Genomic DNA, 11368 nt, shown 5'->3' on the forward strand with positions numbered 1-11368 from the left:
GGTGGGGGGGAGAAGGGATGCTACGGGCCAGGACATTAGCCTTGTCGCGCCAGCCCGCATGGTGCGACAGCCTTGTCGCGCCAGTGCATGTGGCGCGACAGTCTTGGCCCACGTCGGCGCGCTGCTGGCGGCGGCTGCCAGCGTGGCAGCCCTGTCGCGCCGCATGCACTGGCGCGACAGTTGCTACCTGTCGCGCCAGTATCATTGGCGCGACCAAACGGGCTATGTGCTGCAAATAAACCCGGATACGGGTTAAAATTAAAATATTATTAAAAAAGGTTAAAAATAAAAAAAATCTCTGTATTCCTGCTTATCACATAGGTCATACTACTCAATGCCCTGTTGAACAAATTGGAAGGAAAAGACAGAGTCTTTATTTTTCAATAATGCTAAGACTAATTAACCTCTGCAAAACTATAGTTTATTGGCTGCCAGTCATATCCACAATTATGAGACTAACGTGATTGTCGTCTACTACCAGACAGTTTTTTTTTTTTGACAAACTACCAGACAGTTTGTTGGTTGCAGACAACCTGATAACACTAAACAACAATGACGGCAGAAGTATTCTCCATATCTAAACAAATCAAGCAACCAGATCAGATTAAAAGAATATGGATCAACAAAATACCGTGAATAGGATATAGAAATTACAAAGTGAAGCATGCTGCGAGGACAAGTTTCCTTACAAAAAATGAAACTACACTCAGTCTTAAGACAAGAATAAGTAGATAAAAAATTACATATTAATTCTGCAGTACGGTCCAATAGGATGATTATAGCACAAACATATATGTTACAAAAAGAATTATTAAAAGAGTAATCCAAATTGGTGGTGGTATTGCCAACAGTTGCTTGCTTTTAGAGCATCAACTCGTTCTTATTTGTAGTTTGTGTCAGGCAAAGGTCTTCACCTTGTTAGCATGCTACTGATCCATGGACAGGAAAACTTCCAGTTAAATCAAAAGTCGCCTAATCTTGAAGCTCAGTATTCCAGCTAATGAATTATGTTCATCTGAACACCACCTCTGACAATGAACAGAAGAAGAGAACTATATCATTTCTCTGATAGCTGTAACTGACATCTTTAACCAGTTGTCTTCATTAGTATCACCTGATGTTGATGTGTAGAACGTGCCCCATTCAAATGAAGCGGAGTCAGCACATTGAGCCAAACAGAACCGCATTAGTATTTTTCTGGAGATAGTTATCTGCCCCAAAGAACTATGATTAGCCTATGGACACAATAATTAATATTTCAGGACCAACTTTACAACACATTAATTATATTGCAAACAGGAGTGTGTGTCAAGCCTATAAATAAGTAATCCCAACCGATGACAGCTTTACACAGAGGAAAATAAAAGGTGATCGTATATCCAAAGGTCTAACATTGTCAAATCACCATTGAGATTCCGTGAATGATGTTCTAATTCATGGATCTGCTTCACATGTATCAACAACACAACTTAGTCCGCACCTAACTGAAAGATACGTGAAAACCGTCAACGATAGTTCCCACCGAGGCTGGACTGAAAGGAATATGAACAATACTACCATATCAACCAAGTACCATCAGAGAGCCGCAAATCTCCTACAAAAGTTTTGCAAAGTTCGCATTCCTATGCAGATTTTAGTAAACCTAGGACTATGTATTAAATACTGAGCAAATTGTGTGGGAAGCAAACCAAGATCCAACCTTTATAGGCAAGCGACCAAATAAATATGTAGTTTGAACCTAGGATGGACCCTGGAAGAGAATGTAGTGCAAGATTGACCCTCAGTTGTGGTGTTGGATGGACTGCAGCAAGTAGACTCTGTCGGAGAGCACCACCATCCAAGAGCACCCAGTGGCATGCGATGCAATAGATGCATTTCCAACTTCTAAATGCCAGCTCCCTATCCAATTAAAGAAATGACTGCACAGTACCAAAAGGAATAAATTTGGAAAACTATCAGACTTCAGGATTACCTCGTTTCGCTTCTGTCCTCCAGAACCACCGAAGATGTTCTTCCTTGGAGGACAGATGAACTGTACAGTATATCAATTTGAGAAATCTGAACATGTTCAGAATCCAGTTTGCAATAAATGGGTGTTTCCCTAGCGCCGGAATGCTACTCCCGATTGGTACAAAAAGGCAAAAAAAAAACTACAATTGCTGCAAAAAAACATATTAGTTAGTGGAATATAATTTCCAACCTCTCATAAGCATTCAATCAAACACCTGTGGGATGACTGGCATTGGAGATGAGGTGGATGCGCATGGCAGGCTAGCGTTAGGCTTGAGCTGGCCACTGCTAGCCACTGTACAGGAATCATAGTTACAATCTGTTAATCTACAAAGTGACATACTGAAATCCATCCACTTACCCTTATGCTGAGAGATTGCAAGATATTACTTAAGGGATGCTCGAGCTTTAGGGATGCAGGCGGTTACTTCAGGGATGCTCGAGCTTGAACGGAGATTCAAAGGCTGAGTAGGTAAGAAGGCACCGCAGGTGGGGCCTAGTGGAGTCACAACCTGCGCCCTGCAGGCCATCTCCTCTGCCGTCGAGCAGACAGGTAAGGCGGCTAGCTGAGAAACACTGCTCCAGGGGCTAAGGCCAAAGAAGAGTTGGAGCTGCCACCAGTGTGCGCAGAGGAGCAGCGCCGAAAGTAGAGCAGAGGAGGAGGAGAGCCACTTCACGTGGCCTCACCAGCGTTTTAATTTCCGACCGGACCGGCCAAACCGCCGGGCTCCGGTACTCGTATACCGGTCCGGTTTGATTGGTTACCGGTCGGAACCGGTGGAATTCAAATTTGAATTCAAATTTCACCGTTCAACTGCTTCGTACCGGTATACCGGCCGGTTTGACCGGTTTATCGGTCGGTTTGACCGGTTTGAATTCAAATCCAAATTTAAAATCGCATGTGTACCGGTTTGACCGGTTTACCAAGTGGGTCTTAATGAGCCGTCTCATTTTTTTCCTTTTCTTTTTTGGTTTAACTTTAAATGCCCAAAAAGTATGTTAAACGAATGAATTTTTGAGAAAATTTGACACCATTAGATTCGTCGCACCTTGAAGTATTTTTAGGAATTTTTTGGGAATATTTCATTTTTTGAATTCAAATTTGAATTTTGAATTTGGGCCGGTTTGGTACCGGTCCAAACCGGAACCGGACCGGACCGGTTTGACCGGGTTTTGTAAACCCTGGGCCTCACAGCGCCCGCCGGCACAGCGGTGGTGCGCCGCCTCCCTAGCGGGCCTCTCCCCACCGCGCGGCCCCGCCCCACGGCTCGCTTCTCACCGGGGTCGGGCAGCCTCCCGGTGGTGGAGATCAAGGTCCGCAGGCTGGGGCCCGAGCCAGCAGCGGCGAGCTCGAGGCCCGCATAGGCCCCAAAGGCCGCTGCTCGTCGGGGTCGCGCATCCTCTCAGGGGTGGAGCCCAAGGTCCCCAGGGCAGGGGCCCGAGCCGGTCGTCGACGAGCCGGGCAGGGCGGCGGCGCCCCCCCGACCCCCCTTGCCCGCGCCGTAGCAGCGCGGTGGACTACCGCCGACCAGGCTGTAGAACGTGGTCGCCGAGATCTCAAGGCGATGCTCATGCCGGCAGGGAGGAGAGTGCGGTGCAGGAGGGGCGCGCGGCGCACAGAGGAGAGTACAGGGAGGGGCCGCGGCGCAGATGAGAGAAATGAGAGGTAGGGTGTAAGGATCGTGGCCCAAGAAGGGGGGTTGAATTGGGATTTTTTCAAATTTCTATCTAGTCCTTAACCTAGACTAGTATTGCACAATCTATAAATTTGAAACCTAGTCACTAGAGCATGCTAGCACAAGGTCCTTAGGTAGGTAAACACACTATCATGATCAAGTTGCTTAAAAGATATCACACTAGCAAGATTAAAACCTAAGCAAAAGATCACACTACCATGCAAGTTGTCCTAGTCAAACTACAAGCAATCAAAGACAAGAGTAACAACAAAAGGATTTAATTGCTTGAAATAAAGGTGAGAGACACGAGACAACCGGATTTTTTTCCCGTGGTATCGAGGAGTTGACGCTCCCCCCTAATCCACGTTGGAGCACCCACACAAGGGTATAGCTCCCTTGCTTCACCAAGGAGCAAGTGATCACTAAGAATGCTCTTTCTCCATCTCCGGAACGGCGAGCTTCACACCGTGTACAATCTTCTTGTCTTGGGGCTCCCACAAACACCAAGAGCTCACCAAGAACCTCCCGATCACCAAGACCGGCTAGGTGTCCGTCAAACACCAAGAATAACAAGCTCCTAAGCCTTCACTTGACCTACACTCAGTTGGCCCTAGCTCAAGCACACTTGCTACACTTGCAAAGGATGGAATCTTCAAGGTTGAAGCACAAACAAAATGCTAGATCTTCTCTTGTTTGCTCAAAACACTTTCTCTTCTTCTCAAGGGTGGCCTCAAGTATTCAGGGTGTCAAAGGCAACTGAAATGAGCTATGGGGTGCCCTTATATAGAGTGGAAAGAGTTACATAGCCGTTGGAAGTCCACTGCAAAAAAATCGTGAGCACCGGAAGAACCGATGGGTGTCAGATTTGAGGCGTCGGTTCAACCGGTCTCTCTGTGTCCAAATTGTAGCCGTTGAGGTTCTGACACAGTATCCAGGCTTGCGTCATTGCACCGGTGCATGCTCCGAAGGGGCATCGGTGCAACCGGTGCTGAAGAGGTTCACTGATCAACTCAAACAAGCTCTCTGGAACATAGGACATCTAATGCACCGGTGCTTTGATTCTGAAGCGTCGGTTCAATCGGTGCTGAAGAGAAGTTGAAGTCCATCAAAACATGCTCTCTGGAACAAAGTACATCTAATGCACCGGTGCTTATCATTTGACCGTCGGTTCAACCGGTGCTATAGAGTTTTTGACTTGATTCCTTTCTGCATCCAGAGGAGATAGACCGACCGGGCATCGGTCCTTCCGCCAAGCATCGGATGCTCCGATGCTAGGGCACCGGTTCAACCGGTGCTGCTGTTTTTCTTTGTTTTCAGCTGAATTGACTTGTATTCGAATGTAACTTCGATTGTTTCTTCTTCCAAGCGTTGTGTTAACTTCTATTGACCATCTTTTGCTGTTCTTGAGCGAGTGTGCAAGATTTCTAAGGCCAACTCAATTTTGATCAAGCTACTAACTCATGAACCCCTCTTAATAGTACGGTCAAGAACTAAAAACTATAAACCCTATCTAAATCAAGTGTCCTTCATCTCCTTGTGACACTTGAGACTAGAAAGATCCTTAATCTTTGAAATTGAGTCCTTGGCACGCATGGTTGTTCCGAATTGAGGGGTCTCTTTTCGCATTTCATATGAAACTAAATTAATCATTAATTTTTCCTTCAAAACACACGTTAGTCGCATACGGGTGTCATTAATCACCGAAACTTACCATTAACATCTATCGGCCTAGATGCACTTCATAGGGTTTGGTTCATGAATTGGACTGCGGGTTTATTTTAAGAGAGATAAAGGGTTTTTTATGAAAACGATGCTAGTAGAAACAAACGATAGTTGGACTGTTGTTTGATTTTGAGAAAGTATGAGGGTTTTAATATAAAATATCCATGGCAACGGAGGTGTACTGTAGGTTGATTTCCTTAAAGTACGAGGGTTTTTTTAAAAAAAACTGCCAGACGTCGCTGCTCCGTCCGCTGCTCCGTCCGACACGTGTCCAATTTTTCGCGTGGAGTGCGGAGGGAGCAGCAAACCGGGGTAGGTTTTAACCATTGCGATTGGAATTACTTGACGGCAATCCTACTATGGTCTGAAATCCTGGCACCATATGCTAGTAAGCTCGGAGGATATGTGGCCACGCTCTTCAACTCATGCAATTTCTGTCACGGAATTCTCTAGTCATTTAAGCTTATTTACCTTAATGGAACAAGAGGGCCGTTGCGATTGTAAATCATAAAAAAATGATCGAAGAAATGATGCAACAAACGTTTACCTGCGACGATTCTGAGCAACTTACAAATGGGAACCAAACATAACCGCTAAGGGAATTTGGTTGCTGAGGACCCAACTTAGCACAACCATCGCAATCTGATTCTCTGAATGTCGGTAGGTTCTTGTTGCTCAGACTTGTGAGACTGCTACGTGATTGTTGATTCAGCTTCATTCTCATTTGTATTCGAAATGTCATCGTTCAATTTCCTCCTCATTTGCTGACAGGCCAGCACCTAATAATTTTTACTATTTTTGTTAAGAGAAAAGTCCAATTTATACCATCGAACTATCACAAAAGTCCAATTTTCGCCTTCAATTACAAAACCTTTAACAATAAAAGCGGACAACATAGGCCATCGAATTGTTGAAACCGGACAAATTTAGATCTTGGGGTAGTTTTGAAGGTGGCTTGTATTTTTTTAAAAAAAATCTATTTAGATCTAAAAAATCAAAACTAATTCATTTTAAATCAAAAAAATATGAAACTAGAATGAAATTTTTTCTAAAAATGTAACCTATCAATTACTACTCCATTTGGATCTTAGTTATTCAAAAATAATAGCCATAGCTACAAGCAACCAAATATTATAAACATAAAAATTGAATCTGAATAATTTTCAAGTATTATGCAAATAGAAAAGTCCCATTTTTAGAAACTTTTGATACCCATTTCATATTTTTTGACTTAAATAAATTACTTATAAAGCTTTAGTTTAAAATAGAATATTTTTAATTCTCACAAAATGAAAAACCACCTAAGGGGCTGAATTTGCTTGGTTTCAACAGTTGAGTGGCCTCTGTTATCCGGTTTTTTAGTTGAAGGTTAAAAATTAGACTTTTATAATAATTCAAAGAGGTAAACCAGAACATTGTACATTGTTCCTTTCATTAACGCTTCTTATTGGCCGCATGCAAAACTACCATGCTAACCTAGGATTGCTTTGCGCGGTTGAACCACCATTGTACACTGTTCCTTTCAAATCAACGAAACATTAGTCCCCTGTTTTTCCGTTGGTTGCAGAAAATCTTAACCATTTTAATCACCACGTGCTACAAAAACTGTGCTGAGAACTGTCATATCCTGTAAAACAATATGAAATATGAGCTCTCCTGCTTGATGCGGGGCCTTGGATAAATCAGATGCAGCTTGCACTGTCTTTGCGGCGGAACTCAGTTGCTACCACAGACCCTTGGTTGTGAAGTGCAGGTGCAGGGTGCGACGTGGTGGTCGACGGCGCGAGGTGAAGGCCAAGTGAAAGGTTCGGGAAAGAACGCGAGTAGACTTGGGCCAAGGGACCCGAAGATGCCGGACGGAGTCACGGGCGGCCCACATGGTGCACGGATCGACGAGGAAGCATGAAGGAAGGATGCGGCGACGTGGGCCGAGTCGGCGAGGACGATGGCGAGTCAAGTAAGCGGCCCGTGCAGCGAGCGCACGCGAACGACTCGAAGGCGTCAAGGCGCGACGGGAGGTCCGACACGTGCCGACATCAGAGAGGTCGCGTGGCGGCCTAGCGGAGATGGACGGTTTCGATGGTTTGGGTCTCAAAACCATCAGCGGTGGCTGGTTTCCCGGTTTCGGCCGCAAAACCGAGGGCGGACTTGACGCGGTTAAGGTCCGGGCGAAGGGCACGTGGCGTTATCTCCGAGCTTGCTTCGAGGCGAAGGGAAGTCGAAGAGGAGCCGTGCCCTTCCGATGTGTCTACAAAAAACTGGACAGTTTTGCCCCTGCGTGGGCGTTCTTTTTGTTTAATAGTCTAGGGGTAATTTAGTCTTTTTGGGTGGAGAATTAAGAGGATAAGAAAGAGATGGCTGGTTATATTCCAGTCCCTTGCTCTTCTCCCTTGGTTCTCTCTCCCTTCTCTCAGTTCTTTGTTTTTCCCTTCCTTCCTCTCCTAGGGTTAGAATTTTTGGATGGAAAATTGAACCTTGATCCATGGGAAAGGAGGCACTTCCCTCCTAGTGCCCTCTGGGCGGTTGAATTGATTTGTTTCGCATCTTGTACATCTCGTTTTTGCTGGTAGTTTTTGGTTTCTTTTTGTTGGCGGTGCTGTGCAGGGGCGGCTCTGGTTTTGGCGCTGATCCTTTGAGCAAGCAGCACTGCAGGGAGCAGGTGCTTGGCTTGGCCTGGTGCGGCACAGGTGAGCAGCGTCAGGTGGGGCGCCCGCCACGGCTGGCGAGGCAGTCCGGCGGCGCTAGCAGCAGCATCCAGCAAGAAGGACGCGCGGCTCTGGAGCAGGCAGCAGGCGTGTTGCCTCTTGATTTGTTTCTTTCTTGCAGGTCTGAGTCATGCGTGCGTGGGAAATTAGGAAGTTGAAAGGTGGCTTGTGATTGGTTAGTTCACCTATGCCCATCAAGTATTTGTAGAAACGCTGCACAACCTCTCCTATTTACTCTGTGCTCGTTAGCTTGTGTTAATTAGTTTAGTTCTTGCTAGTCCTGGTTAGTCTCTTGTCGAGTTAGCTTTTGTGTAATTTAGTTTCAAGTTTTTTTTGGTCTTCTTAGCATGCTAATTTAGCTAGTTTTAATTTGCTTTAGTTAGGGCTAGTTTAAAAAGAAAAAGAAAACAAAAATTAGTTTAACTTAGTCATGCATGTGTTAGCTAGTTTTAAAGCCAGTTCTTTCTAGCTTTTATTTTACCCGTGCACTAACCCTTTGCCTCGAGTTTCTTAAGTGATTTCTTTGCGACGGTGTTTCTTCCAATTTTAGTCGAGCGTGTGCGCGTGTGTTTGGGTTTTTCTGTGTAGTGCTTCCGCGTGTGTATTCAGATTCTCTGTGGGAGTATTCTTAGCGCCGGTAGCCGTTCTGAGCTACGCGGTGTTGATACTCGCCATTTTGAGGTGCGTCGGGTGTTATTGGGACATAGGCCCTTCGATTTTTGAAATCGAATTTGTGGCTCCCATTCACCCCCTCTGGTCGCCTGTTCGGTCCTTCAAGAAATTAGAAAATGGCTGGCCATATAGCACAAACCAGTGTTGCACGTCTAGTTGGACTAGTTACCTAAACCAACAGTATCTAATTGCAAAGAAAAATGCATCTCAAGCGCTCAACAACTTGAAGAATACCTTCTCTCCTGATGATTCTGGGGAAAAGAATCAAACTACAGAAACTTTTATACAAGATAAGAAGATAGAATAGAATTAGCCATGTATCCATGCTGGGATTCCATGCCAACGCGCCACGACCAACCGCATACCTTCTGAATTCTGATCCGGTCACCACATCTACCACGCCGCCGCCGTCAGCTGGACGGATCAACGACGGCAGCATCCTCGTTGATCCTCTCCAGCGGCGTGGTCCCGCGACTCTTCACAGCCGGCGCGGCAGCCTCCGCCTTCCCGCTTCCGCCGGCGCCGGCGGACGCCGCCGCACCGCGCCGGGCCTGCATGGCGCGCACGAGCTCTCGCATAAGCTCCTCCGAGTCGCGGTCGCCGCCGGTGCCGAAGACCCTCGACGTCGGCCGGCCCACGCCGGCCCTCCTGGGGCTGCCCCGCAACGCACGCGTCGCCGCCAGCAATCATGGGTAGAATTTTATATAAAGAATAATTTAGAATTTTATATTGGAGCACTTTAATATTTTTTATAATAATATAATTCAGATTTAGATTTAGGTGTTACTTTAATATTTAATAATAATAGAATTTGATAATTTATATTCAAATTTATGGGGTTATTTGCATTATTTTTATAACAGCATAGGTGGGTAATTTTCTCGAAGATTAGGGGTTACTTTAGATTTTTTATAGTGGCAGAGGTGGGTTATTTAGATACATATCTAGGGGTACTTCAGCTTATTTTCATAGGGGCAGAGGTCGGTAATTTATTAAGAAAGATAACAAATCCGACGACTATTATGATTAGAGTTGTCGGATTGATGGCAAGATATTTATGATTTTTGTGAGAAATTCTAGATTTTTTTTATTTTTTTAGAGTGTTCACTTAGAATTTTATATGGCTTCACCACCAATTAGTAATAGTAAAAGATCACTTGCAGATAACCACAGGAGGCAAGTGTGACAAACGAAAATGGAAAACAAATGTCGTTTCTTCATATGCCCGCTCCTTCAATGCGAACTACCCACAACAGATCATTGAACGTGGCGGCATAGCCAATGCCGTTTGCAAATTGTGCTAATGCAGATAAGAAATAATTTTACACATGGTGGCACAATGCTCCTACGTTAAGGGTGCATGGTATCTCCTGGCGCTGCGGGCTTATCTTTCACCATACCGCAGAGCTCTACGCACCTGTCAAATGTCCGAGACTGGTGGGAGCATAGCAGATCATGAAGGCTGGTGGTCTTGATTCTGTTCAACTTTTGCAAATCCTCATCTATGCTACATGGAACATTTGGAAAGAACGTTGCCGGCGGATGTTTGACAACAAAGCTCTACATGTTGATCTGTTGGTCATGCTAATTCCGCCAGACGCATGCATGCAATCTCAGTTGACTAGTACTAGCACGAAACAAGCTCTACAAATGTACATGGGCGTTGTAAATTTCATTCCTGTTTTGTTTTCTTTTTATTTTCTCTATATAAACATTTGACCTTTTTCTCTTCCACCATTAATGCAACAGCAGAGCACCTGCTATATTTTTTAAAAAAAGGAATTGGTAGAAAACATGTGGTTGCCTTGCAGAAACTAGTGTTGTTGCAGGTCTAGTCTTGTGAAAATTTGAGCCCAAAATTGCTCCATTTCATAAGCGCTGCTTCGTTCAATACCCTCCCAATTTCAAGGTGCATGAGCGCTCCTGCTCGGAGTTGCATCCATCCACTAACGCTGCAACACCAAATGGTCTAAGAGCAACTCCAACCGTCTTTGTAAAATAAATTGAATATGCAAATATAGAGAAATGGCGCAAAAAACACAATCCAACAGACTCCGCATACCACTCGCTTGGCTATCCTGCTTGTCATCCCCGCTCCTTCCCTCGGCAAAAATGCCAAACCTACTTGACTCGCTTGCTCTGAGCCCCTTCCAACTCAACGCCGCGGAGCTCCTCCATCCGCTTATTCCCTCACGCCGCTCCCTCCCCCTCGCGCCGGCGGTGCTGGGCGTCGCTCTTGCTGGCAGCGAGGCCGGCCGGCGGCGGGACGGGTAGACCCGCGGGTTGCGCACCCGGGCGGCTGGGGCGCTCCCTGGCGTGGTGCAGGGTCGCGCAACGGCGCGAGGGCTGCCCGTGACGAGCCTCTCCATGTTGTATGCCGACGACCCTCCTCCGACCCTGGCTCTTGCCTCCATTGATCGCATGTGATTCCATCATGCTCCCCAACCACTTCCCACCGCCGGCATGCCCTCACCTCGCCGAAATTTCACATCCACAGCCGCAGCCATGCCTGGGGACTACATTGCAAGCCCCAAGTTCTCTCTAGGGTATTTAGTACAAAATCTAGGGATCTCATTTAAATTT

At 45.8% G+C, this 11368-nt stretch overlaps 2 long non-coding RNA genes across 5 annotated transcripts; one reads left to right on the forward strand and one right to left on the reverse strand.

The window, feature by feature from the left end:
- Nucleotides 1-615: 615 nt before the first annotated feature.
- On the reverse strand, nucleotides 616-2696 carry LOC120648349. 4 transcript variants are annotated; one of them, XR_005664921.1, is made up of 5 exons: nucleotides 2372-2696; nucleotides 2226-2305; nucleotides 1973-2159; nucleotides 1115-1899; nucleotides 616-1028 (listed from the first exon to the last, which is right to left on the reverse strand). It is a non-coding gene; the product is annotated as an uncharacterized LOC120648349 (long non-coding RNA). The 4 variants fall into 4 exon arrangements; XR_005664920.1 differs by having other exon boundaries at nucleotides 1973-2305; XR_005664922.1 differs by having other exon boundaries at nucleotides 1115-1211; nucleotides 1700-1899; nucleotides 1973-2696.
- A 5096-nt stretch (nucleotides 2697-7792) lies between these two features.
- LOC120648350 lies at nucleotides 7793-10563 on the forward strand. The gene is made up of 2 exons (XR_005664923.1): nucleotides 7793-8288; nucleotides 9949-10563. It is a non-coding gene; the product is annotated as an uncharacterized LOC120648350 (long non-coding RNA).
- Nucleotides 10564-11368: the final 805 nt, after the last annotated feature.

The sequence above is a fragment of the Panicum virgatum genome, chromosome 9K (genome assembly GCF_016808335.1).
Source record: "Panicum virgatum strain AP13 chromosome 9K, P.virgatum_v5, whole genome shotgun sequence".
Taxonomy (NCBI): Eukaryota; Viridiplantae; Streptophyta; class Magnoliopsida; order Poales; family Poaceae; genus Panicum; species Panicum virgatum.